The 25,637-nt window shown below is 43.4% G+C and overlaps 2 long non-coding RNA genes across 12 annotated transcripts; one reads left to right on the top strand and one right to left on the bottom strand.

Moving 5' to 3' along the window:
• Positions 1-283: 283 nt before the first annotated feature.
• On the bottom strand, positions 284-3,969 carry LOC119327653. 6 transcript variants are annotated; one of them, XR_005158633.1, is made up of 7 exons: positions 3,501-3,969; positions 3,217-3,408; positions 2,953-3,140; positions 1,816-1,942; positions 1,334-1,720; positions 1,164-1,232; positions 834-998 (listed from the first exon to the last, which is right to left on the bottom strand). It is a non-coding gene; the product is annotated as an uncharacterized LOC119327653 (long non-coding RNA). The 6 variants fall into 6 exon arrangements; XR_005158634.1 differs by having other exon boundaries at positions 2,953-3,124; positions 3,267-3,408; XR_005158630.1 differs by having other exon boundaries at positions 835-998; positions 2,953-3,124.
• A 1,755-nt stretch (positions 3,970-5,724) lies between these two features.
• LOC119330775 lies at positions 5,725-18,123 on the top strand. Of its 6 annotated transcripts, none has more exons than XR_005160254.1 (7): positions 5,725-6,346; positions 6,708-7,127; positions 7,689-7,812; positions 16,286-17,037; positions 17,395-17,454; positions 17,548-17,638; positions 17,722-18,123. It is a non-coding gene; the product is annotated as an uncharacterized LOC119330775 (long non-coding RNA). The 6 variants fall into 6 exon arrangements; XR_005160251.1 differs by having other exon boundaries at positions 6,580-7,127; positions 17,548-17,635; XR_005160249.1 differs by having other exon boundaries at positions 6,580-7,127.
• Positions 18,124-25,637: the final 7,514 nt, after the last annotated feature.

Genomic DNA, 25,637 nt, shown 5'->3' with positions numbered 1-25,637 from the left:
AGATTAACCATATAATTCTCGCCAGCAAAAAAAAATGCACCGAAGGCATGACACGCATGGTTGTAGAAAATAGAGGCCAGCTCAGTTCGGCCCAAGATATTTTGATTACAAAGCCCAGCCGATTGAACATGTCTACAATGCTTTTACTGTTACTAGTAAGCATGCACGTGCAATGCACGTCTCGACTAATACTGTAAAAAATACAAAAAATACACTTATAAAAAAATAAAGTAGAGATATCCTAATAATATTGAAATCCACAATATTCAACAAACGCTATAATTTAGCACGTGCAGAGTAAAGACGCAACTAACTACTGATAATACGTTTCAAACTTCTCATATAATGTCAGAACTCTTGGGTGCACCATCACCCTCATTGTGCTCTTGCTTGGTTAGTACACAAAAATATGCTTACTTTATCTCCCATCATCCATTAGGCGAACACCTTTCCATACTATTCCATTAGTGTGTTATGATAATATTCTGTGCAACATAGTGTTTCTTTACACCGATAACTTGTCATGGTACACGTCAAAAGAATGTTTTCATGCATATCTTGTAGCTTTCATTATCTTAGATGACCTCCAAACTAAAACCTAGGCCCTTGGCTTCCCTTTCTTTCTCAATGTGGTGCTCAGGACCTGAGTTTGCCTGGACAACACAATTTGTTATTATGGTATTTAGAAAAGGGTAGGTGGCTTGTAAAAAAGACTGCTTAAACAATAGAACATAGCTCTAGCAATAAAGGAAAATGATTAAAATATATTTGAGAAGCGAACATCCCATACCAAACATAAGAGTAACATTTGACAATTTAAATCCAATAAAGAGTTTCCAAACATCGTAGAATATTGTGTCTTTTAGACGCACCAATGTTCACTAATGGAAATAGTACATAACATATTAGAAGGTCAAGCATTGTGCCACCATATTTGCTTGGCTCACATGTAACTCTTGAGCAAAAGTGGGAAGTTATAATTGCTGGTGAAGATACATCTGAAATAAAATAGAATGAGAAACCATTTCATGCAACATATAAAAAGTTTCCCCATCAAATGATATCTACATAACAGGATCATGCATCGTTTATTAATCAATAAACAAATCCTAAAAAATCAATGAACAACCATCGCCAACCAAACCTAGTAACCCTTTCCCTACCTGCATGGAATGGAGATTGGTCTCAATGTGAATACTTCTTTGAACCTCAATTTGTTTCAAGACTGAAGCCTGAAAGGAACAAAAATAAACCAGACAATTAAGTTCAAATTGGATCTTAATAACCAAAATAAAGATATGGATAAAAGTGAGATAATGAATAAATTACGAACCGCATACGAAATGCAGCCTGCTGTTCCCTGAAAACTAAGGATGGAACATGATAGGTAAGCAGGAAATTAAAATCAAGATAGTTAAAGTGTAGTCAGTTTTGATTAGCTCATCTCAATGCAAATTATAAACTGCACATACACATCATATGTTGCACCAAAGATGTAGTAAAAGCAAGAAATCACATATTTGAACCTACGCCATAAGAAGGTGTAGGAGCATGTGTAGCTTATTGGTGGACGTTCTTATAGCAGTAGGGAGATGCCTTGGCGCCATCAAGCTTGCGAGCTGCTTTGGTGCGAGGGGGCTCATCCTTGTCACCTAGCCGTTGTCAGCGGCACTGTCCGTCGCATCATTCTAGGACATGTTGCATCGTGTGCATCACACATCTAAATATAATTCATCAGAAAAAATGAATTTAGTTTGAAAGAGAAGAGGATCACTGAATTGCAACCAGAGCAATAAGGCATATTTTAGAACTCACCCATCCTCTCACATGAAATCAAGCTATGCATTGGCACAAAGAATAATCCACTTGTTAAAGGATGGAGAAGAACACCTGGATCTCCTTCGAAGCTCTGCTGCGCCGATCCTTCCACAAGAGTGATGACCTGACAAATATTTGTTCATGTTAAAGGCATCAACAAATAACATGACTGACAAAGATTCTAGAGCTTTTTCATTGGTTATTTAATCAAAAAAGATGGACACATACCCACACATGATTATTGGTTGTTCCATAAAATATTTGTCAATAATAATTTCCAATTAAAAGGATATTAGATTACCTGTTAAGTGCCATATTACATGGACTACAAGGCAAAGATGAACGGAAAATATAAACAGTACTGCTCACAAATGCGATAAAACACAATAAGCAAGGATCACAAAGCAATATTCCTGAACTAAAAGAAAGATGGGTAATGCCACACCAAGGCACTGACATATATCTAGTGCAGAAGCGGAAAACCGGATGAAAAGGCTAAGAATAATAATATCATAATTGATTATCCAGGAGGTCGTTGTCAATTGCCAATGTGAGAATGTGACGGATTCAGAATTCTGTACATTCAAGTAGACGTTGAATTCTTTTGGCAATGAGATACTAAAATATTGTACATCGATTGAACATATATCAGTAACGTCAAACTAACCTGTTAGTACATAAAAAAGGGAACCTTTTGATTACCTTGAGAAGAACACTTTTACCAGAAGAGGACACAAACATGTGGTTTGCAAAATTTCTAGAGAACGCCTATCAGATAGAAGTGTGAAAAAAATAGCGGCCGGCATGCATTTCACAGCACCAGCATCTTTCCCTTGAAATCAATCTATGGTTTAAACCTCAACCCCAGAAGGACCTAGATATTCTTCTAACTTCTGTCTAAAATTAGTAACAAATTATTAAATTATAGTAATATGAAATTATCATTTTGAAGACAATTTTCATAATAGATTTTCACCTAACCAATTTGAATACTCTCTTTTCTCAAGAAAACAATCTGAACACTCTTTTGTTGGGTATGAGCCAATTTTAGACTGCACACTTTCTAAGATGCCATTAATTTAGGAGCAGAGAACATGTACATACTAAATAAACAGTCAATGTGCAGTACAGTACCTGATAACATTACTCTCCTGTATTGTGTCTGGCACTAAAATGGGCATGGCAAGGACATTCACACCAGAGATAGCGGTGCCAAGAAGAGCCATCTCTGAAGATACTCTTCTACTGGAAATCCCACACACTATCCTGAATCCACGGCATGTTAGCCAGATCACCTTCTGTGGATCTGATTGGAATAAGAACTCCCAAGAGCGACCAAAATTTTAGAAGAAGTTCCAAGAAATATATTTAAAGAAACATGGGATTCCATGGTGTTACCTAGGAGAAGGGGAGCAGCGGGCAGATCAACATGAAGAGTCGGATATTACCTTGCACCCACCTGCTCCAGAACAGCCTTGAGCTCCTCGTAGTTGATCTGCCCGCTGTTGTCGGTACCCATTCATCTTGAACACCTCCTTCAGGCAGCCATGTATATGGGTGGGATTATAGCATAGGTGATGTGACTGAAACCTGTGCATCCCACGGAAATCAGTAGGGACAACCACGTGTTTCCAAAATCCATGGAACAGAAAAACAAAAAAAATAACGCACTCTCAACTGACCAGCAGTGGTAGATCCACTCCCTCGGGAGCGGCGGCCATGCCTGCATCCTCGCTCGCCCCCGGGTATGCAGGAGCGGCGGCGGTGCCTGCCTAGTCCAGCGCCCCACCATCGGCTCTGTGCGCCGCTCAAAATCAATCTACTTGACCCAGTTCTGCGTCCGCTCCGCTCTCATGCGCAGCAACACGTGATATGATGGCGGCTTCGCTCGAGCGCTGATGGAGGAGGCAGGTAACGACGCCGGCCGAGATGGTGGCGAGATCTGAGGGAGATCGATGCTGGGACACCCCATTGAGGGCGGAGCGACCATCAGAGATATAGCGACGCTGAGACACCCGTCGAGGGCAGAGCAGCCACCTACCTAGGGCCGGCGGAGGAGAAAGAGCGTGATGGGATCGGGAGGAACATAATGCGCGCGAGGTCTCCGCCCTCTGCGTGACGATATTGTTCCGTGATTTGGGGAGACGGGGCATCGAGCGGACGGACCTGCGGGAGGAGTCTGCCGGCAGAACATTGAATCTCAGCCGTGTGATTAGATGGCAGATTATTGGAGAAATATAGACTATTGGATTTATCAGGCGGAGTAGATCGGAGGCTTCAGGTTTTCCCGTGTACACTTACCTTGGGTGGCTGTAAAAAAATTACAGTTCGCTCTTTTAATAGTATATATAAATATATAATAATATATAATATATAATATATAAATATATAATATATAATATATAATATATAATATATATTATATAATATATACTATATATAATAAGTAGTAGAGATAGAGATACACAGACCCCGTCTATCTGCTCCATGTAGCTATTCTTAAAAAAACAACTCTACGTAGCCCTAAAAAACTCTACGTAGCCCTCAAAACAGATATATCGACTCCACGTCGTCGCTGCCGCCGCCTCGCTTCCTTCTCCCCATATTGCCGCCGGCAGCTCCAAGTTAGATCTGAGATTATTGAAATTCCACTCAAGCTCCGACTGATCCAACATTGATATCTATGAATACTGAGATTCCTCGAAGGCTTGGGCTCCACAACCTTCCACGACATCAATCTGGCAACGGTGAGTATATTTCTCTCCTGTTTAGATCATTGAAGCACTATTGAAAACTAGTAGAATGTCCGTGCGTTGTCACGGGCTTCTGAAATATTTTTCTAAAGTTATGTAAAGATATTTCACAAGTAGAGACCATATGTAGAGACAATGTAACATGGTCACAAGTGCATAATAATTGAAGTTCACTTCACTTGTAATGTAAAGTGATCACAAAATGGAAAATTAGCAATAAGTACAAACATAGTCTATCGGCATGATAAAAAAACGAGTGAATTAGGCAATATGACGAAGGAAAGATCTATAACAACATTGAAAAAAATACCTTGCGCGGTAACATTTAAATTGGCATCTTTTTTTGATTTTTTATGAGATAACACCGCTTCCACATCATTATGTTGTAAAAAATTCGATGAAGCCCCATTTTAGTGACATCACTTCGGAACCCTTGTCGATGGATTCTTTTTGTGCATCTCCAAATTCCATATCTATGTCTCCTATATTCTGAAAAAAATACATAAAGAATACACCTTTTGTATTATCATGTATAACATACATACAAAGATTAGCTATATGCACCTCTTCTCGTAGTGTTTCAGTTAGCTCAGTCATCGTTACATCAGTGTGTATGTCAGAACCCATCACTTTTTATCTCTGATGAAAGAAACATATATAATATATATAATAAAAATAAAAGTGAAACTAACACAACTATTTTATTTTGTAAAATAGAAAACCGTTTTTCATATTATAAAAAAAGATGTTGCATTTATCTCGGAGAAAACAACCAACTATAATGTTCATATATAAATAAGCAGTCATCTGAAATTTCTTGAATCATTTTAGTTTATTTATATAGGCTAAGGAAAATTGTCCGACGAAAGATAAAAGCATGCAAGCAATCCAACACAAACCAAGTATATTCGGTTTCTTCTCTCAAAATTGTGTTTTTTGTGTGATACTTTGAATATATCTAATAAGTATAAAAATACATTTTTTGTATGCTCCATGTTTAATTAATATATGTATACACTTTAATACATATGTTTTTGTATGCCCAAATCAGCTACCAACACGGCCCAACCAGCACCCAATCTACCCCCTAAAAAACCAAAAAAAAAAAACAGCACCCAACCTCTCCTTCCCCGCACGACCCAAGCCCAACCAGCACCTATCTACTACCTCCCCTGATCCCCTCACTCTCTCCACCCCCAGACTCCCAGTCCACTCACGATGGCAGATCTCGGCGAGTCACCCACCCCACCGCCTCCGCTCTCGCCCCCACAGCCGGCGACCTCGTCTCGCACCGCCACCCCATCTCATCCCCTCCCCAACTCCCCTCCACTCATCCGACGGCGGCTAGAGATGCACACAACCGGCGACCAACATCACACAAAGGTCGCCACCGCCGGCGGTGGAAGGACAGTCTTCTCCCGCCGCTAGCCGCAGCCTCCGCCTCGCCCTGATCCTCGGCCTCCTCGACCGCCGCTCGCTCTCCTGGGAAGCACCTCGCCGCCTCCCTGCCCATGCCGTCTTCGCCGACTGCCCTGCTCGCGCCGACCTCGCGAATCTCGCGGCCGCGCTTGGCAGTGCTCGACTTGTCCTCGCCACCGCCAGCGGCGACGGGTCCTTCCCGTGCCTCTACCGCCTCGTGGCCGAGTCCTCCTCTCCCCAAATCGACACCCGCCCCTTTGTCGAGCCTGCCGTGCCAGCGACATGAGCAGGATGGTGGCCGTCGAGGCTTCAGATGCGGTCGACGCAGATGAGAACAGTTCATAGAGCCGTACCAGGTATAGCTACTCTTCCTCTTCAATCAATAGCAGGCAATTCTGTGTGTGGAGGTTGCAGCTCACACGGGTTTGTGGAGGTGTTGGCTCCAGTATTTACCAGGGATGTTTGTAGATGTGTTGGCATATGAACCAATACATAAATTGATTGATTGATTGCTTAGCACAATGCTGATTAGACTAAATAATTAGTTGATCGAATTATTTGCATCTGACATATTGCACACATATATCAGGCAGAACAAGCTGTTCCACGCATGGGGTCTGATTTGAATATTTTCGGAGATGCATAATATGCCAAACACTTCTAAAGGTGCCTCGTCCATGGGCGCATGATAGTGGAAAACATCTGTAAATTGTGCAGGATCCTATAGAGCAAATGGGCATCATCGACGTGCAGTACACGCTCTCTTAGGCAGATAAGTAACCTCAGACAACTTATTTTGTGAAGACCGGTGGTTCATGGTCTGAAAGTTTTGTTTTTCTCTCTAAATTTTATACGTAGATAATCCCTTAAATGCTTTTTACTGCTTGATCACATAATACATGTCCGTGCAAGAAAGGAGTTGTTAACTGAAACAATAATGTTAATTTTTGTTGTTAGCTGAAACAATAATGTTAATTTTTGTTAACTACAAACGGTCTTGGACATTGGTTTTTTCAAATTAACTCCGTGTTGAACTGGTTCTTCTTGTTGTGTGCTGCAGCCCAGCAATCTGTTCATGCCAAATGATTGAGTCCTGGTGAGGTTCATTGCTGGACATGCATGGTCTCCGCAGGCAAGGTATTCGAAGCTGCCCTTTGGTCGCTTTTGTTTTATTTCCAAAGAGCTGCAAAACCTCAAAAGGAAATTTTTGTATTGATGTGATTAGCAAGTGTATTTAACAATGCATATATGTACGCGAGTTATGTGTAGTGCTGAATCTGATGTGGCTGAACTATCTTCAATTTATGAAGACCTATTTTCCTTTTTAGCATTTTGTACGAACAATATACTTATAATCAGTGTGGAGTTTATTGTAATTTTAGTTGTTCTCTCATAAGTAGAGGCATGCTTTACTGCATTTATGACCACAATCTTCAATTGTCTGACCCCAACAACAGAACTCATGATAGCTACAATGTATTTGTTTTGTGTATTTTGGATTTGTTCCTCTATGGCTACATTATCACAGCTTTCTCCTTACATTTAAAGATGAATCTAAAAGATGTGACTCCCTTAGAGTAGCTTAATGATAAATTATTTCCTCCCCCTCCCTCTTTGTCGGAAAATGTTGGTACCGTCTTCTACTTTATGTAGTCAAGAAGAAAACCCATTTTCACTTAATTTGGTTACTCTATTTAGGAACACATAAAAGTAATTCAGCGTGTTATCAGAAACTCATGAGCATGAAAGAGAAATTTGGATCATGTTCGAACATGGGTAGAGAGCAGATCGAGGAGAACTTGAAGATTAAAGGCAATGAAAGGTATGTGCCTATAACCATCATATTTTTATGTTGAATATTCGCTAGCTGGTATGTGCTGATTTCGGACGAAGTAAAGCCTGACATCATTGGTCAGTGAGGTATAACGAAAATAATCATTCTGGTGAAAGTACATGCAAGATAATAAAGAACTTCTCCTTCTTAGGAGCATGCATAGTTTGAATTAATCTTTCAAACTGATTAGGAAGTAGAGATAGTATATACTTTATATCTCAGGGAATGCAAGAGAAGTACTTGCGCGGCAACGGAGGAAGACTTGCTAATTACAGGGCAAAGTACTCTATAGTGGTATTTCCAGATTAAAAGTTTAGCGGTGCTAATTTCGGTATCTACATAGAACAAAGCCTATAATAGAAAAGCGTCAATGGATTTAAGATGCGGGAGGATTCTGGATAGTTGGCCTCACCGGAAATAGAGGCGCTCGGTTGTGCTCGACGCGGATACGATAGTAAGATATCAAATAAATCACAATTTTATATTCATTTACTTATTATCATGGGATTCGATACCACATTATAATTAACGTATCTGCATGTATATTTTTAACATCGAATTACAGATTGGTCGTCAAGTGGCTCAGGCTGTAGGGTGTAGGCATCGACGTACAAAGATCACGACAATAAGTAAACATACAGTCTGCATTGGGGCCGCATCATAAATATATTTCTCTAATGTAGAACACTCAGTGGAGTCTAGTTTTACAAGAACGAAGAGACCAAGGCAGTCTGCAATATTTGTGCAGAAAAACATAGCGAAGAGGTTTAGATGTAGTAGATCATTGATTACAAAACAACAAAAGAATAATATACATAAGCAAACCATCAAAACAAAAAATAATGTCACATACAACAAAATTTGGCAACTTGCAAAGTCACAAATCCGAGGCAATATTATTAATACTTGCCTTGTACTATAAACATAATAAAGTTCAATTGCAAACATCGAAAGATAGAGATATGTACAAAGACACCAAAAAGCACCAAATTACATGTAGCATAAGAGTAAATCCTCTCACATATTTAAGAGCGGACTTCAGCCTGTAAGGACTTCCTTAGAGACGATGTTCTTCATCGAGGTCTGTAAGGACAAGGCGGGTCTTTTTTGCTTCTTAGATTTACCGCTTTGCTTCTTGGCATTCTCCTTCTCCTTCTCCTTCTCAATGAGGATCTTTATATTTCTCTTTGCGGTGGCTCGAGACAATGTGACATAGAGTTGACCATGAGAGAACACCGGATTAGGTAGGTACACGCCAACAATCGGAATCGTCTGGCCTTGAGCCTTGTTAATCGTCATAGCAAAGCTAAGCCTTACAGGAAATTGCTTCCTCTTGAACTTGAATGGAAACATGTCGTTGTCAGATGGGCATAGGGGTATTCGAGGAAGGAATACCCTCCTACCTACGTGTTGTCCGATCACGATTTCTGCATCGATGGCGTTCCTCTCGAAACCTCGCACCACAAGCCTCGTCCCGTTACACAGACCATTAGCCGGATCAATGTTCCTCAGAAGTATGACAGGGCAGTTGAGCTTCAGTTTGAGTGCATGCGGAGGCAGACCGTTAGGAGTCAATCCATTTAGGAACTCAGGAGCGTAGTAGCCATACGGGTCATCTTCTGCACTGTCAAAGCTATGGTAGATTACTTCTTCTCCCCGAAAACGCTCTACCATGCGTATGTTTATCTTGTCGATGTTGTCGTTCGTGGTGGAGAGGATTGCGCGTGAAGTCATGTAATTCGGATCGGACTGGTTGTCATCTAGTCTCGGAAACACATGGTCAATCAGCTTCTCCAGGTCGTCACCCTCGCCTGTAGATGGCACACAAATATCTTCAGGGAGTCATATGTTTCCTTGATCGTCAACTTCCTCGGTACCATTGCCTACCCTTAGCAAGTAATCGGCAAACCAGGTGTCATTATGAGCCCTCATGTTGGCGACGAGCCTTAGCTGGCGCATACCCTTCCAGAGGTGTGAACTTCGGAGGGTTGCATCGATTATCTGAGCCCGGGACCCCCTCCTGACGACGGGAAGCACCTGCCTGAAGTCCCCGCCAAACACAACAGTTTTTCCTCCAAAGGGTCGGTCTCGTCTTCCCATGATGTCGCGCATGCTGTTGTCCAGTGCCTCGACCGCCTGTCGCTTAGTCATGGTGGCCTCGTCCCATAGTATCAATGAGGCCATCCTCAGTAGCTTGGCGGTACCACTCTGCTTTGTGAAGGTGCATGAGGCGCCATCGTCGCAGCTCAATGGGATCTTGAACCTCGAGTGGGCAGTCCTGCATCCATGCATGATAGAAGCGGCGACGCCTGACGTCGCGGTAGCAATAGCGATGTTTCCCTCGCTTCGAACCTTGGCGAGCAGTGCCCTGTACAGGAAGGTCTTCCCTGTACCTCACGGGCCATCAACAAAGAACACACCCCCATCACCGCGTTCAATAGAAGCTAGTATCTCATCGTATGCAGCCCTCTGCTCCGAGTTTAGCGACGAAGCCAATTTAGTGTCGTTGATGTCAAAAACGATGTTGGATTCCTCGATCACTTCTCTGGCCTCGCCCTCGGTTGGGTCGAAAGCATCGTCAATGCATGGAAGAGCGAAATCAGCTATGTCTTTGCCCATGGATTGCAACATACCCCTAATGTCAAGCAACACCATCTGTTCCACCCTAATCGGGCACGTGTGTGATCGCCGATAGTCATCAGACATAGGCTCGAAGTGCCTATCCCATAAACCACGCACGTCGCCTGGCTCACAGTGCACCAAAATTGTTGCGAAGAGCCTCCTGAGCGAACATGGCATCGCCCACTGCTTTGACTCGGTAAGACAGTCGTCGAGCGTGTTATCTGCCTCGATGAGTCCCAACCTTTCGGCAGCCTCTCTAAAGCTCCCGCATAGCCTACCGTCGATGGTGAGTAGGTCCTCATAGGATGTCTTGCCAGCAACATGGTTTAGCAGCACACGCATATAGTATCGCTCCCCCTCGGCAGGATTGGCAGACACAATTCGACCTATCTGATAACGCTCCACCCGCTCTTTCCAATACTTCTTACCCTTCTGCCATGTGAACCTTCCAGGAAAATCCTTGTACAATATATTCCTAGCCCACGAGTGGTTTTGGTTAGCTTTGAAATACTATGTCAACATGGATTTGGAAGCATTCTCAGAGGCGACTACGTCGGTCAAGTGAGCTTGCTCATTGAATGCCACCCTGTGCATATTCGGGAGATGAAGAGGCAACTGTAGGACAGGCGGGTCATTAGCACACAAGGGGAAGCCAAATATCCTCCACATCGCCTCTGGACGAGTAACCCACCTCGCATCTATGTATCTTTTGATCTCATCAATGTTACCATCGGCGTCGGCCTGGTCGATACTGAAAGAAGCCCTATCATGGCCCTTGTATATGTACTTGTAAAGGTATTTGACGGCCTTTATGCTGGAGCAAACCTCAACGTTGATGTGGCAATTGAACATCCGCAGAAGGTAAGGGTTATACGGCACAACCCATCTATTGTCCAACATTTTACCCCGGACCTTAGCCTGCCGACCATTATCTCGACGACGATAAACTGGGTATGAGTCCTTGCCCTGTGTCGTGTTCTCATTGAACGGCCGCGGGTATCTGCACTTGCACTCGTTCTGTTGCATGCACACATTTTTGGGGTTGAGAGCACCGCATGGTCCGTGCATCATATGTTTCACCACCAAGGCGTGGAGTTCAGGATACTTCTGCTTGTCTGGGAGCTCGGCAGAAATGAGTCGGTCGTACTGCTCCGGAACGACAAGCTTATAGGCAGAATCCATGATCAACAAAAAGTGTGCGTGGGGGAGGCCCCTCTTCTGGAACTCGACTAGGTATACATGTGCGACAACAACACCCAAGATATTCTTCTTGAACAACATCTCTTTCATAGCCTCTAGCTTGCCATGGAACACACGAGCCACAAGATTAGGTCGGTCTTGCGCTGTCTGACCAGGAAACAACTCATTCGTTATCTCTTCCCAGTTAGGGTTGCAGGTGCTTCCCGTAGGTATGGACAATTGCCCTGGCATCCATATGCCTCCGCTTCATGTCGCGGTCGCCACCTGGGTACGTTCCAGGGAGCACTATCCTTACTCCAACAGCGCTTGCCCGGGTCTCCCCGGATGTAATTGCATCAACAACTCCTTTATACAGGTCGGCACGGATCTTTGTCTGGTTCTTCCTGTACCATTTCAACCTACAACTCTCAATCTTGATGTACATGTCCACCCCCCATTGCTGGAGCAATCGTGCTCCACAGAGTATGGGATTGAATATCCCAGGCCGTGTCTGGAGCATGTAACAGTAGTAGTCTCTCACCGAGACGCATAACTTGCTATTCCCCTCTGCACATGGATGAGTAACGCGGACATTAGGATTCATATGAGAAGTATACAATTCATCTAAACGACAGAATACGCATAAGGCTTACCTGCATCCTCATCATCATCATCACGTCTACCTCTTGGTTGTTGCACAACCGGCCAAGGGACATCACGTTTAGGAAGTTTCGGGTGCCAACCGAGCTCCCCCCTTGGGTAGAAGAGTGGGTAAGAGAGCAGGTCATACGAGCCAGCCGTCACATGTATACTGTGCCTCTGGTTGTCATTCCCGCAAAGTTTAATCCTACGATCGGACCTCTTCGCTAGGTCAGTGCCCTCCACCCAAATTGCAGCGACCTCAGATGACAGAGGTCTATTATACTTCCATCGGTCTAGTCTCTGGTTAGTGTTGAGGTCTATCCTGTAATCGTCGAGGTTGTCTCTGTGCGCACCCAAACTCCTAAACTGCTGGGAGTACGGGTTTTCCCTGAGTATGTCCACTAACTTTTTGACGACATCCTAGTCTAATTGCTCGGTGGCAGCCTTGCGATGGGTTAGGCTTGGGTCGTCGTCGTAGAAGTACAACTGTAGATGATCTAGACGTGACGTTGGCCCGAAGGAATGAACGTTGTGGTAGATGGTGCCGTGCGCCCGGAACGTGTACACCCCAGACTTCATGTTTGTGTAGCTTTCATTAAGGCTGACGCCGAGGGTTGTGAAGGAGAAGTGGCCGTTGAAGAACCGTATGTTCTCCCGAAAATGCCTTGAGTCCGCATGCATGCTAGACCAAAGCCTCATTAGCTCTGGAATGGGCTCCGGTTGCTTCAGTTGGATCTGCCCACTGCGACAGCAGAATCTCGGGGCCTCGGACACAAACTTCTTGGCCTTGCAGTGATCGCAATTTGCGGCGTGCTTCAGGATGTGTGTGTGGTCTGGGAGGTTTGAGTAGACATAGTCCAATGGACCATGGTCGACATAGGTATTGTGACTTGAGTCTTCCAATTTGTCGTGCTCCATGTCATCAGCATGTGAGCCTGCAAACAATGTTTAAAATTAGTGTGATATTCCCAACGGGTGGATGTTGCTCAAGTGGGTGTACATACCTTCACCAGCAAACAGGTAATACTCATCGTCAAAGAGGCTATCAGGGTTGACATTATCATTCATGAGACGACTAAGGTAAGCGTCCATGTCATCTGCTCAGGTGCGAAACCAATAAATGAGGGTTCAGTCTCAAGGGACGCAAGGAGAGTAAGGATGGGAGTGTTACCTTCACTTCTGATCGTGTACTCCGGTGTGCTAGATGAGGTCGAGGCACCGTGTGCTTCCAATACGGTAGGTTGTCCACTTGAGCTCATTTCCGGTATGGAGATGGACCTGACGGTTGGGGTCTTCACCCTACCTGCAAACCTTTCATTACGCCGATCTAGTAGAGCATTCCTCTCACCACGTGGTACCTTCGGTGATGTTTTTTGCTTGCCAATTTTCTCCTGACGCTTCTTCACCGCCATACTTTCCTTGCAAGCTCTCTCTCTTGTCCTACGCCGAGCTCTAGACTCATGACCCTGCTCGTCCGCTCCATTATCCGCTATTGTTACCGGATCACTGGTTAGCTGGTCGACACTTTTCAGGTGATCATCGATTTTGACTGGGTCGTCATCTACAGCCCCGTCACCGAAGGTTCTACTTAGGTAGGCACCTACACCATTTTTGAGTTGTCATAAACAACTGTTGAATGTTTACAAAATAAAAGCTGGTTCATGATGCGATAAGTACCATCGGTTTCGGTGTTTCGAATGTATGCGGGGCTCTTGGTGACAGTAGGAGCACGATCAATTTGTTCACCATGGGATTGTTGCCCAGGATCCAACATGAGGATATTATCGTCCAGCGTACTGGTACAGTAGGCGGCTGCACCGATACGGAGCAAGTAAATATTTGTTTAATGCATACGAACATAAGATGTGGAGTACACAGGCGAGGAATACCGTAAGATTTGAAGGTGTGACCGCATGTGCTCGCCGTAGCTGAGGTTGCTAAATCAGGACGAGGCATCGCGATGGATTCAGCACACGGGGTGTTTCGGATAGCTTTCTCCCGCTGTCGGCGCTGAGCACTAATCTCCCCTTTCTGCTCTGGTGTTAAGCTATCTCGATGTTTCTGATCCGTTTCCCGTCTTTGCGTGTTTACTTGTTCCTTCTTCATCTCATAAGCGGCTCGCCTCTTTGCGTTTATAATATCTAATGTGTTTGTGTCCTTTGGTGTCTTCATCTCATAAGCTGCTCGTCTTTGTGTGTTCAACTTATCCTTTTGTTCTTGGTACCCTTCCTCTTCTATTTTCTTTTTATAAGTTGCTCGTCTCCGTGCGTTTATGACATCATTTTTTTCCATTGATAATGTCCCTTTACGTTGTCCCTCACAGCCCCTTATAGCTGGACCTGTTGTTGTAGGTCTATACACATTAGCATCCGAACCAGAACAATCAAGTTCAAAGCTCTCATGGTTGACTGGAGGTACAACAGTAATACTCCCTCCGTCCCAAAATAAGTGAATCAACTTTGTACTTATTTCTGTTTCGATGTTTGTAGAAAATCAAAGGAGGCGTGAGTTCGGAAGTAATACCTGGACTACCTATGGGGAGTTCTATGGTTGACACAGAGGGGATTGTTGCTTCATGTATAATTAGGCCGCTCAATGGTTGTGGGTCAGCTGCAATGGCTTGCGAAAGGAATTGTTCAAATTAGTAAAAATTCAATATGAAAGGCATTTAAAGATTGTCTCAGAGTTATACCTAGACTCCCTTTGGGTAGTTCAATGGTTGAGGGCGATGGGGTTGGTGCTTCGCGAATAAACAGTCCGCTTGATGGTTGTGGGTCAGATCGGTTGTCTTGCGAAAGGGACTTTGCTAATTAGTAAGAAACCTAATTGAAGGTGAATTACTAAAAACAATACACATATTCCATATACCTGGACCTTCTTTGGGGAGTATATTAACATTGGTGTCTTCACCAAGAGTGAGTCGGAGGCCATTTGTCGCATCCATCTGTCGCTGTCGGTCTTCCTGCTGTTTCTTCTTCTGATAAGATTCTCGTCTCTTTGTGTTCAACTTATCCTTTTGTTCTTGGTACCCTTGCTCTTCTTTTTTCTTCTTATAAGTTGCTCTTCTCCGTGCGTTAATGACATCCCTTTCTTCCTTTGATAAGGTCCCTTTACGTTGGCCAGCACGGCCCCTCGTAGCTCCAACTGTTGTTGTAGGTATACACACATTAGCATCCGATTTTGAAGAGTAATAGTATTTCTGGATAAAATCATGCACCACCAGGGTTGCAATATATTAATTATATACCAAACCAGATTACTCGCAACAATCCCCTCTGATGGATTAAATTTACCGCTTCATTATATTTAGAAATCTGAAGGAGGTGTGAGTTCGGAAGCTATACCTGGACTACCTTTGTGGTGTTCTATGGTTGACGCAGAGGGGATTGGTGCTTCATGTATAATCAGGCTGCTCGATGGTCGTGGGTCAGATGCAACAGCTTGCGAAAGGGATTGTTCAAATTAGTAATCACCAATATCGAAGGCATTTAAATATTGTTAATGAGTTATACCTGGACTCCATTTCGGGAGTTCTATGGTCGAGGGAGACAGGACATCTGCTTCACGAATAAACAAGCCGCTCGATGGTTGTGGGCCAGCTGCAATGGCTTGCGAAAGGGATTGTTCAGATTAGTAATTTAACAATAACCAAATACCAATAAATTATCAATTCAATATACCTGGACCCTCTTTGGGGAGTCTATCAACATTGGTGATATCACCAAGAGGTTGTCGGAGCCCAGTTGTCGCCTCCATTTGTCGCTGTCGGTGTTGCTTAGCAATATTCACCCTTTCCCAACGAGAACCAAACGGGGTCAAGTCGTTTGAGGACATCACTATCAGAGACAATTGTCATTGGCAAAGCAGATCAATAAGTACCGTATACTATATTTAACGCACTTTAATCTACATTGAACAGAAGTAAAGTAAGTTCTTGGCATGTTTGGTACAATAATGCTTCTCTTCAGTTTTTGTGCCCAATAACCAGCATTGTCATCTAATGCATTGCTTGCTACAGGTTCCGTAAAATGGTAGCGGGTAGAGTTCTTGTTCTACACAAAGGAAGTTAACTAACCTTCTTGTATTATCTTTATATCTGCATGATTTTGGTAGATTGAGTTGTGCAATGGATTAACTACTTTGGTTCAAGTTTTCTTCTTCCTAGGCTGCTCGAGATTAAGAAAAGCAAAAAAAAATAAAAAAATAGGAGAGTAGAAGAAACCACACAGAAAAGCATAGAGTCAGGGGGCAGCATCATCTCGTCCTCCATTAGTAGTAATTTTTCTCGGACACAAATCTTATTTCTCATACGCCATTGACAAGACAAACTTGCTTGGAGTTTTGGCTCCAGGGAGCATATACTCCCTGGTGAACAGTAAATAGAAAACAAAATCCTGAAGATGGATCTTGTTTTGTAAACACAATAAATTTTCAAAATCCTGAAGTTTTTCTGTAGACCTTCATGTTAGTGTAACAAGCGTGCTTGCCAATTATTTCGGTCTACTCCTTGCTCTTGCTTTGGTGTCGTCACTCTACTTCTCTCCATACAGTTTCACCCTGACATGAAAAGCTAGTTCTTATTATCCATGTCATTTGTTTTTGTATGCATTGGTAACACTCATATGTATATATGTGCTCCTCAAATATTTGGATTTTGAACCACCAGACCATTCAAATAAATGCATGGACTCTTACCTAGATATAAATAAATGGCAGGGATAGTTGCATCAGTACATGCTCGAGGAACACTATGTTTGACCACGAAGATAGGTTTGTGCCAAGTACTGATTTGTGATTTGTGACAGTACTGATTTGTGACAAGTATATATACAAACTGAAGATAGTTCCATCAGTATATATAAAAACTGAAGATAGTCAACTAAGTGCATATAAGTGCATACTGGATTCCATATCAATTATGTACCACAGTTATTTTGACAAGCTCTTGATAATTAAAAAAAAGGAACACTATGGAGCATGTACTCCCTCTATTTCAAATTACTCGTCGCAGAAATTGATGTATCTAGAACTAAAATACATCTAGATACATCCATACATGCGACAAGTAATTCGGAACGGAGGGAGTATATAGCAAATTATCCTCTCTGAGCCATGTTCTTGGTACAGATTACTTCGGTAGAACGTCAGATAAATTATAGCCGGGGTTAGGATACCTCTCGAGAAGCAGTAAGTTTTCGAAAGGGTTGAATGTATACATATGTCAAGCCTTGCTATGCATTGGTTGTATACTTAAAGCAGTTGAGTACTTACTTTGAACAGGTATATGCCTCGCTAGCACACAAGAACAGTCAGTTCCATGTATGAATCGGACGAACAGTTGGGGCTATGTCACACCACCAATCGAACAGTTGTATAGTTAACCCAGTCTCTTCCCGCATTAGTTTAACCAGAAGTGAACTGTGTACATGTTACTAACCTGTGTCTCGCTCGCAGCCGCGCCAGGACCCTTGTCTCGCTCGCAGCCGCGCCGACACCCGTGGATCGCTGGAAGCCAGGCCGGCACCCGTGTCTAGCTGGCAGCCGCGCCCGTCACCGGGGGCAAAGTTTGAAGAAACAGGCCTCGCACACCTGATCCGACGGCAAACTTTGAAGAAACAGTTCAAATCCACATGATCCGAACGCAAACCTGGAAGCGTGGAGAATCAGGCCTTGCTCGCCCCGCTCCGAAGATAGGATTTGGAAATTGTTTGTTGTATATGGAAAGAGCAAAAATATTAGATTAAACTGTTGTTTATGGAAGCTTCTCGTGACGGAATTTTCCGATATGGTTCCATATTATTTGATTTGATTGGTGTCGTAAATTGAAGGGAAGGACGGAAGGTTTGTTGTTTTATATGGAAGGGGGATGGAACGTTTGGCTTGGTTCTTGTGATGCATGAAAGAAAACCGATCTTGGTTTTCGGTGGGAAGAAAAAAATCGGTGGGGGGAGGGATCGCCTGGTGGGGAGATCGATGGGACGGTGGGAACGAACGAAGCGAACGAACGACTTACGTACTGAGACATTAGGAGTAGAGATCAGGTTGAAAAATAGTCCTCCATGGTCACGCATTGTTGCCAGAAAACTCAATTTTGAAACAGATGAGCAATAGACCAAAGTGGCAATGGCGGCGTGATTACCAATTGGCTTTTAGCTGAGCAAGGAGACAATGTCGTTCTACTCCAACAAATCGTTTTTCCTACACATCCAAGCACGTGAGATGAAAATTGCAAGTTGATTTGAAAGCCAGGAGGTACGATTCTCGACAGTACTCTCATCACTTGGCAGTTCTTATTTTTCAATATAGGTGGACTGTGTTGGTAAAACAGTTTACATGCACGCTACCAACAGTTTACATGCACGCGCAGGTGTGTCCGACATCCATTGCTAGCTGTGTGATGGACGAGGTGAAGGCAACTAATTAATCCATGCTTCTTTCGTGTGTTATTTTCGAATTTGTTGAAACCTATTAGATTTGGTTTTATTCTAGGTATCAAAAGAAGTAAGATATGGCAAGAATTTTTGACTTTATTTGAAACATAGCATTCTCGATACATTAAAAAAGTATGAAAAAGAATAGCATGCAAAATTTAAGTGTTTTACACATCTCCATGCAGATGGTCATTCCTAGCTTACTCCCCACCTGAGAAATATTACAAATTATCACTCCATAGGGCCGCTTCTATACTAATGTCTGATCATTCACCAGATGCCCTAAATACACATGATGTCACCTAGAGTATTCCTGCCCTCTTTAATAGTTGATTTTATTATACTGACTCAATACCAAAATTTAGGGCATATTATTCTTCCACCACTAATTAAACAAAGATTCATGTCTAGAAAAACATATCTCCCTTTACGTTCCAGCCAATTTGTGCAACCAATGCAATCGTACCTAGCCATCTCTCTGATCCCACCCTACGTGACCTTGCAATGATCCCTCTGCACGTACATCTTCCTCCAATCTTCCTTTTGTGCTTTCGGCTGTCGCAACAGCTGTGAATAAGCGGGGAAACAATCTTCCGTCTTCCACTGCCTTGGCCTGTGGTTGCCTCCCCACTCTTCTTCTAGCCACTACTGTTGGTACAGATCGACCAGCACCATCTCTATCACGATCCTGCCTCCGTTGCCTATATTCTTGGATCCTTCAGGCTGTTTCATATGTCCACTATCACGCAAAGCAGGCTGTATATGATCTTCTTTGGAACCATATTGTACATCATCTTCTTCCACCCAACATATGGAGATTAGGTGTAAGCTGCAACAAGATATTGTAAAATCCACTCTTCTTTCTCTTAGCTATTTATTTTTTTCTGCAGTTTGTAAGTGCTAATTGATGCACGTGGTGGTTTTAGGAGAGAAAACCTGCTACAATTAGGTTTTGTTGAATCTCCCGATTGAATTTTCTGTTGTTATGCATCCTTCATCGCGTACACATGATAATTAGTTCTCTCACAGGCAAGCAGAAAGGAGCACACGAGTTGTGTGCCCATACTTGCAGGTAGTGTTCTGATTTTTTGTTTAATGGGTTTATTTCGAATGTGTGTGCAGTAATATGATTTGATTTTTATTGTAGATTTACAGTTTGATGCGTTTTTCTCAGGAGCGGGGTTGTTCAGGTAGTTTTTGAGGCCTCGATCCACTACTGGCAGGTACCATTTGAGCTTTGCTTGGGTTCCCATTTAATAGTAACTTCAACTTTTGGACTTCTTTGATTATGTAATAAACCTAATGATATTAAACTAGCAAACATGCCCGTGCGTTGCAACGGGTGAAAATCAATATCACATGCCCCAGCCATTTTGTCGTTTATTGTGTTCCCCACACTTGCCCGCGGTAGTTGTGATGTCTAGGTGATCGGAATGCACAAAAATGCTGTCAATCCCAAAATGACGAGCTGATCTAGCACATAACACAGTATTAATGTAGGCTAGCATTGCCTGGCAAGCTCATGTGGAATTAGTGACCACACATGGATATAATTAATAGCTAACGACCATCATATGACAAGATTAAAAATGTCACTCTAAGACGGGATCCAATGCAAGAGTGTTTAGAATCCTAGGGAAATTAACATGCAAAACCATCTGGGGCTAGCAGCTACATATATTTGTTTTTTAGCGTCCGACTCTAGGTTATTTGTGGACGCCGGGAAAATAGCAGAGACGATGCAACAATTGCCAGGATTTTAAACCTTGTGCCCGCATTGTATGTGCCCTAACCAAGTTTCAGGTGGCAAAATTACTTTTAATTTTCTGAAAGAACCTGAGATGGCTTCCCTGAAGTCTGCTTGATCACCTACATTCATATCGTAGGGGGCCTCCAAAAGCTCACAAGCAAAAGAGCAACCGGGGTTAGGAAACATATGTTTGTTCTGTTATGGACATCTCATTGTGGAGACGAAGAAGCTCCTCGATCTACATGGGTATGTTCCATTGAAAAATTGATCGTAATAAAAATAGAGTTGCTCATAGTCTAGCTAATATTGGTCGTTCCGGAGGTAGCATCACTTGTTAGCTGGGTCAGGTTCCAAACAGTGTATTTGAGTTTGTATTAGCATACTGTTATTGAGGCATAAATTCATATTTTCTCGCAAAAAAATATGTTTGCTGCTAATTGGTGGAGCCAAGCAGCTGGTCGACACAACCGACGATTGCACTGACAGTGGTAGTGATGACTTGAAGAGGACGTCTAGAAAAAAACATTCAGACATAAGAGCAAACACTTGGCATACAGGGAGATATAAAGAGAGATCATTTCTACCCTCTTGCCTAGAATTTATGAGACAAGGCGGCAAAAAAAGATCCTAAATAAGCTACAGTAATTATAGCACACTACTGAATCCAAAGTTTGTTACTCCTGTGGACATGGTGCTCTCTACAAACTGGCTGTAGCAGTTTTTTTTAATGACATTGTTGTGTTCATATATAAGCCATCACTCATGCTATTGTTAACAAGGTCAGCAAAGGTACACCTTTTCTATTCATTGACATAATCCCCGTTTAATTAGCAGAAGTTGATTCCCATGCGTCCGTAATTTATTTACTCGCCTTCCACTTCTGTCACGCATGCAATGTTGTTAATTATTCTCGCGGTTAATTCTTCCGTAATTTGCTCGCCTTCCACTTCTCTCACCCATGCAACGCAATTAAATCTTCCGCAATTTACTCACCTTCCACTTGTGCCACTCATGCAACGCAATTAATGGTCCTCACCCATCTCTTCATTCAAATTAGAGGTGGCTTGCAGATTTAAAATTAAAGACGAATATAAACTGGTGCAATAGGTTGTAACAGAGCGAGGTGGGACTATTAAATAAATAAACGAACCCTTTCTCCTACACGCATTGACGACTTGGCTCAATGGAACGACTCTTATGATTTTGCAAGGCAGGTCGGGAGTTCGATTCCCTCATTGGCAATTTCTATTGTTAATTGCCATGGCCGCCACTACTGTCGGGCCGTGGCAGGCTAAGGCCCAGGTGCACGACGTAGCACCACAAAATTTGTTTAGTTAAATTTGATGGACGGATGAAAAAATAGTACCACCTCGGATAGAAGAAAAATCTCCAAAAATACTATGGGTGAACGGATGAAAAAATCAACGAAACACACCTTGCTTTAATGTTCTTTCAATTTTATGCTCTTTCAATTTTATAGTGTTCTGATCCAAGCCAAAATGATGCTATGTTCTGATGTAATTATTTTCGATAGTGTTGTTTGCAGATATGAAGTCTCTTTGCATTTGAAGAGCCAGGAAGGTAGCACCTTGGGCAGTATTTATCCGAAGCAACAAGGGGGGTCAAGAAATTATGCTCAAGTTAAAACCTCATATGTGAGTTGATTTTTGTATGGGTTATTTATTCTGTTGTATAGACCTTGGACGACCTTAGAGTAAGAGCTGCTATGTAATTGAAATCTGATCCACTAACACAATGAAACTTCCATGAAAATTTATCTGTACAGATTAATTCCATGATATTAAATTGTATGTTGTTGTAGTTTTTACTTATGTTATACATACATGTGCGAGTTCACTAGAGATGAATTGTGAATAGATAAAGTAAGTAGGGTATGATCTAATTATTTGTGACATCATATTCAAGAACCAGTGTATTTCTCTACATGGATGAGATGATTATGAAACATTATGAATTTTGTCAAGATTATTTATATCATATTTATCTCATATGTTCCTTCTACTTGACACACTTAATGCTTACACGGGGACACATCTATAGTTTCGACTATCTTTTAAGGAGATGCATGCTTGCCTGCATTTGATGCAACAATTCATTCATGGTAGCTCTTATTTCTTTTCTGTTTCAGCATTGGTAAATTAAATTAGTAGACAAAAATATAATATATTTGTCTATATAGATGGTGATACGTGAAATTAATATTTTTTAGTGTATGATGTTTCTTTGCAATTATTTTTTATGACAATCGACATTTTTGGACTATCTATATATCATATAATGGATCATGAAGTATATTTTCATAATCATCACCATGATCTCTTTGCCGAGTACTTTATAATTAAACCTACTATTAGTAGACTTTTGAAATCTGAGGTACAAAGAAATCATTGAGTGGAATCTCAAATAAGGGATTTCAATTGGAAATAACTAGCCCGTGCAGATGCACGGGTTCACGACTAGTATACTTAGTCTAACACCCTCCCTCAATCTTAACTATGTCCTGAAACACTCAGAAGGTTAAGATTGCGTCGACATCCTTCAAAAGAAGGAAAGGGCAAGGGTTTAGTGAAAATATCAGCAAGCTGATCCTTAGAAGGAACAAACTTGATCTGAAGAAGCTTCTGAACAACACGTTCCCTCACAAAGTGATAGTCAACTTCAATGTGCTTCGTTCGGGCATGCAACGCTAGATTGGATGAAAGATATGTAGCACCGATGTTATCACACCAAAGAACAGGCGGCTGAGTTGGAGAGACCTTCAACTCCCGAAGCAATGACTGCACCCACATGATCTTAGTTGTGGCATTAGCAACCGCCTTGTACTCAGTTGCAGTACTACTCCGAGACACCGTAGCTTGCTTGCGAGCTTGCCAGGCGATCAAGTTAGGTCCATAGAACACAGCATGTCCCCCCGTGGATCGCCTGTCATCAGGACTACCAGCCCAGTCGGCATCAGAAAATGCAGAGATCAGTCCAGAAGGTGCCGACTGAAGATGAAGCCCATATGAACCAGTGTGACGAACATAGTGCAAGATGCGCTTAACAGCTTACCAGTGAGAATCACATGGTGCATGAAGATACTGGCACACACGGTTTACTGCAAACGATATGTCTGGTCGAGTGATCAGCAAATACTGCAACCCACCAACAATGCTGCGGTACTCAGTGGCATCCTCAAAAGATAGCAAGTCACCAACAAGAGCGGTCAGTTTGTCTGTGATAGACATGGGAGTCGTAGAGGGCTTGCACTGAAACATACCTGCACGACGTAGGAGATCCTGGGAGTACTTCTTCTGAGAAAGAGTCAAGCCACCATCACAAGGAAGAACCTCCAGACCCAGAAAATAATGCAGTCTCCCAAGATCCTTAACAGCAAACTCAGCACCAAGAGAGGACACAAGCCGGTCCGTAGCAGCAGCAGACGAACTAACAAGGATGATGTCATCAACATAGACCAGAATGTACATAGTCACCTCCGGTCTCTGAAAGATGAACAAAGACGTGTCCGCTGCAGAAGGCACAAACCCATGAGCATGAAGAGCAGCGCCAAGACGTGCATGCCACGCACGAGGGGCCTGTTTCAGTCCATACAGAGCTTTGACAAGACGACACAAATGATGTGGCTGAGCAGGACCAACAAAACTGGGTGGCTGACGCATATAAACCTCTTCCTCTAGAACTCCATGGAGGAAAACATTCTGAACATCAAGCTGTCGAAGCGACCATCCTCGAGTAACAACCAAGGAGAGAAGAACACGAATAGTGGTTGGTTTAATAACAGAACTGAATGTGTCTGCATAAGCAATGTCATACCGTTGTTTGAAACCCTTGGCAACGAGACGTGCCTTGTATCTCTCAATGGAACCATCAGCATGTTTCTTCACCTTGAATACCCATTTAGAGTCAATGATATTAACACCAGATGGAGCTGGAACCAGATGCCAAGTGTTGTTTCGTTGAAGTGCATGGATCTCCTCCTCCATCGCAGCACGCCAGTGTGGAATGCCAAGTGCTGCCTGAAAATGTCATGGTTCAGTTGTAGGGTCGGCCTCGGTATGTGCCATACATGCCGCAAGCCACGCAACAGTGCCATCAAAGCGACCATCCTCGAGTAACAGCCAAGGAGAGAAGAACACGAATAGTGGTTGGTTTAATAACAGAACTGAATGTGTCTGCATAAGCAATGTCATACCGTTGTTTGAAACCCTTGGCAACGAGACGTGCCTTGTATCTCTCAATGGAACCATCAACATGTTTCTTCACCTTGAATACCCATTTAGAGTCAATGATATTAACACCAGATGGAGGTGGAACCAGATGCCAAGTGTTGTTTCGTTGAAGTGCATGAATCTCCTCCTCCATCGCAGCACGCCAGTGTGGAATGCCAAGTGCTGCCTGAAAATGTCATGGTTCAGTTGTAGGGTCGGCCTCGGTATGTGCCATACATGCCGCAAGCCACGCAACAGTGCCATTAGTGCGCTTCTTCGGTTGGAAGATACCACTTTTGCTGCGAGTATGAGGACGCAGGACGACAGGCGGAGGTGATGGTGGAGCAGCCACCACAGAGGAGCCACTGTCCAACAGCGGTGAAGAAGACGCGCCTGGAATGGTCGGCGAAGACGATCCAGAAGAGGACGACCCAGTCGACGCAACAGTCGGTGAGGCCTCCTGCCCAGGTGACAGTGGCGCTGGTGCTGCCGGCCCGTGGGGCGACGCCGCGGGGTCGGCCGGCCCAGGTGCCAACACTGCGGGGTCAGCCGTCCCAGGCAGCATCAAGGCCACGGACACAGGCGACCCAGGCGGCAACGCCGCGGGATCGGCCGGCCCAGTTGACAACGAGGCCATGGACACAGGCGACATGGGTGCCTCGTCGAGTCCACGTGCATGTCCCATGCACTCGTGGTCGACGTCGTGAAAAGCCTGTGGAGCAGTAGGCGCAGCCAGCGTAGTGGTGGCTGGCTCAGGTGGGACCTCATTATCATCCTCAAGAAGCTCAAGTTGCGCACCTCGTCCAGTCCCTGCACCATGGTTAGGCAACAATAGAGGAGAATATGCAGCATCCACAAATTGATCAGGCAAAACTGGAAAAGAGTGCAACTCGCTGACGGGAGTATAAGTGCATGATGCAAGCGTGGAAAAAGGGAAGACAATCTCATCGAACACAACGT

Source organism: Triticum dicoccoides, chromosome 7A, assembly GCF_002162155.2.
Source record: "Triticum dicoccoides isolate Atlit2015 ecotype Zavitan chromosome 7A, WEW_v2.0, whole genome shotgun sequence".
Lineage (NCBI taxonomy): Eukaryota > Viridiplantae > Streptophyta > Magnoliopsida > Poales > Poaceae > Triticum > Triticum dicoccoides.
Note: the sequence above shows the minus strand (reverse complement) of the source record. Positions and strands in the feature narration are given on the sequence as shown.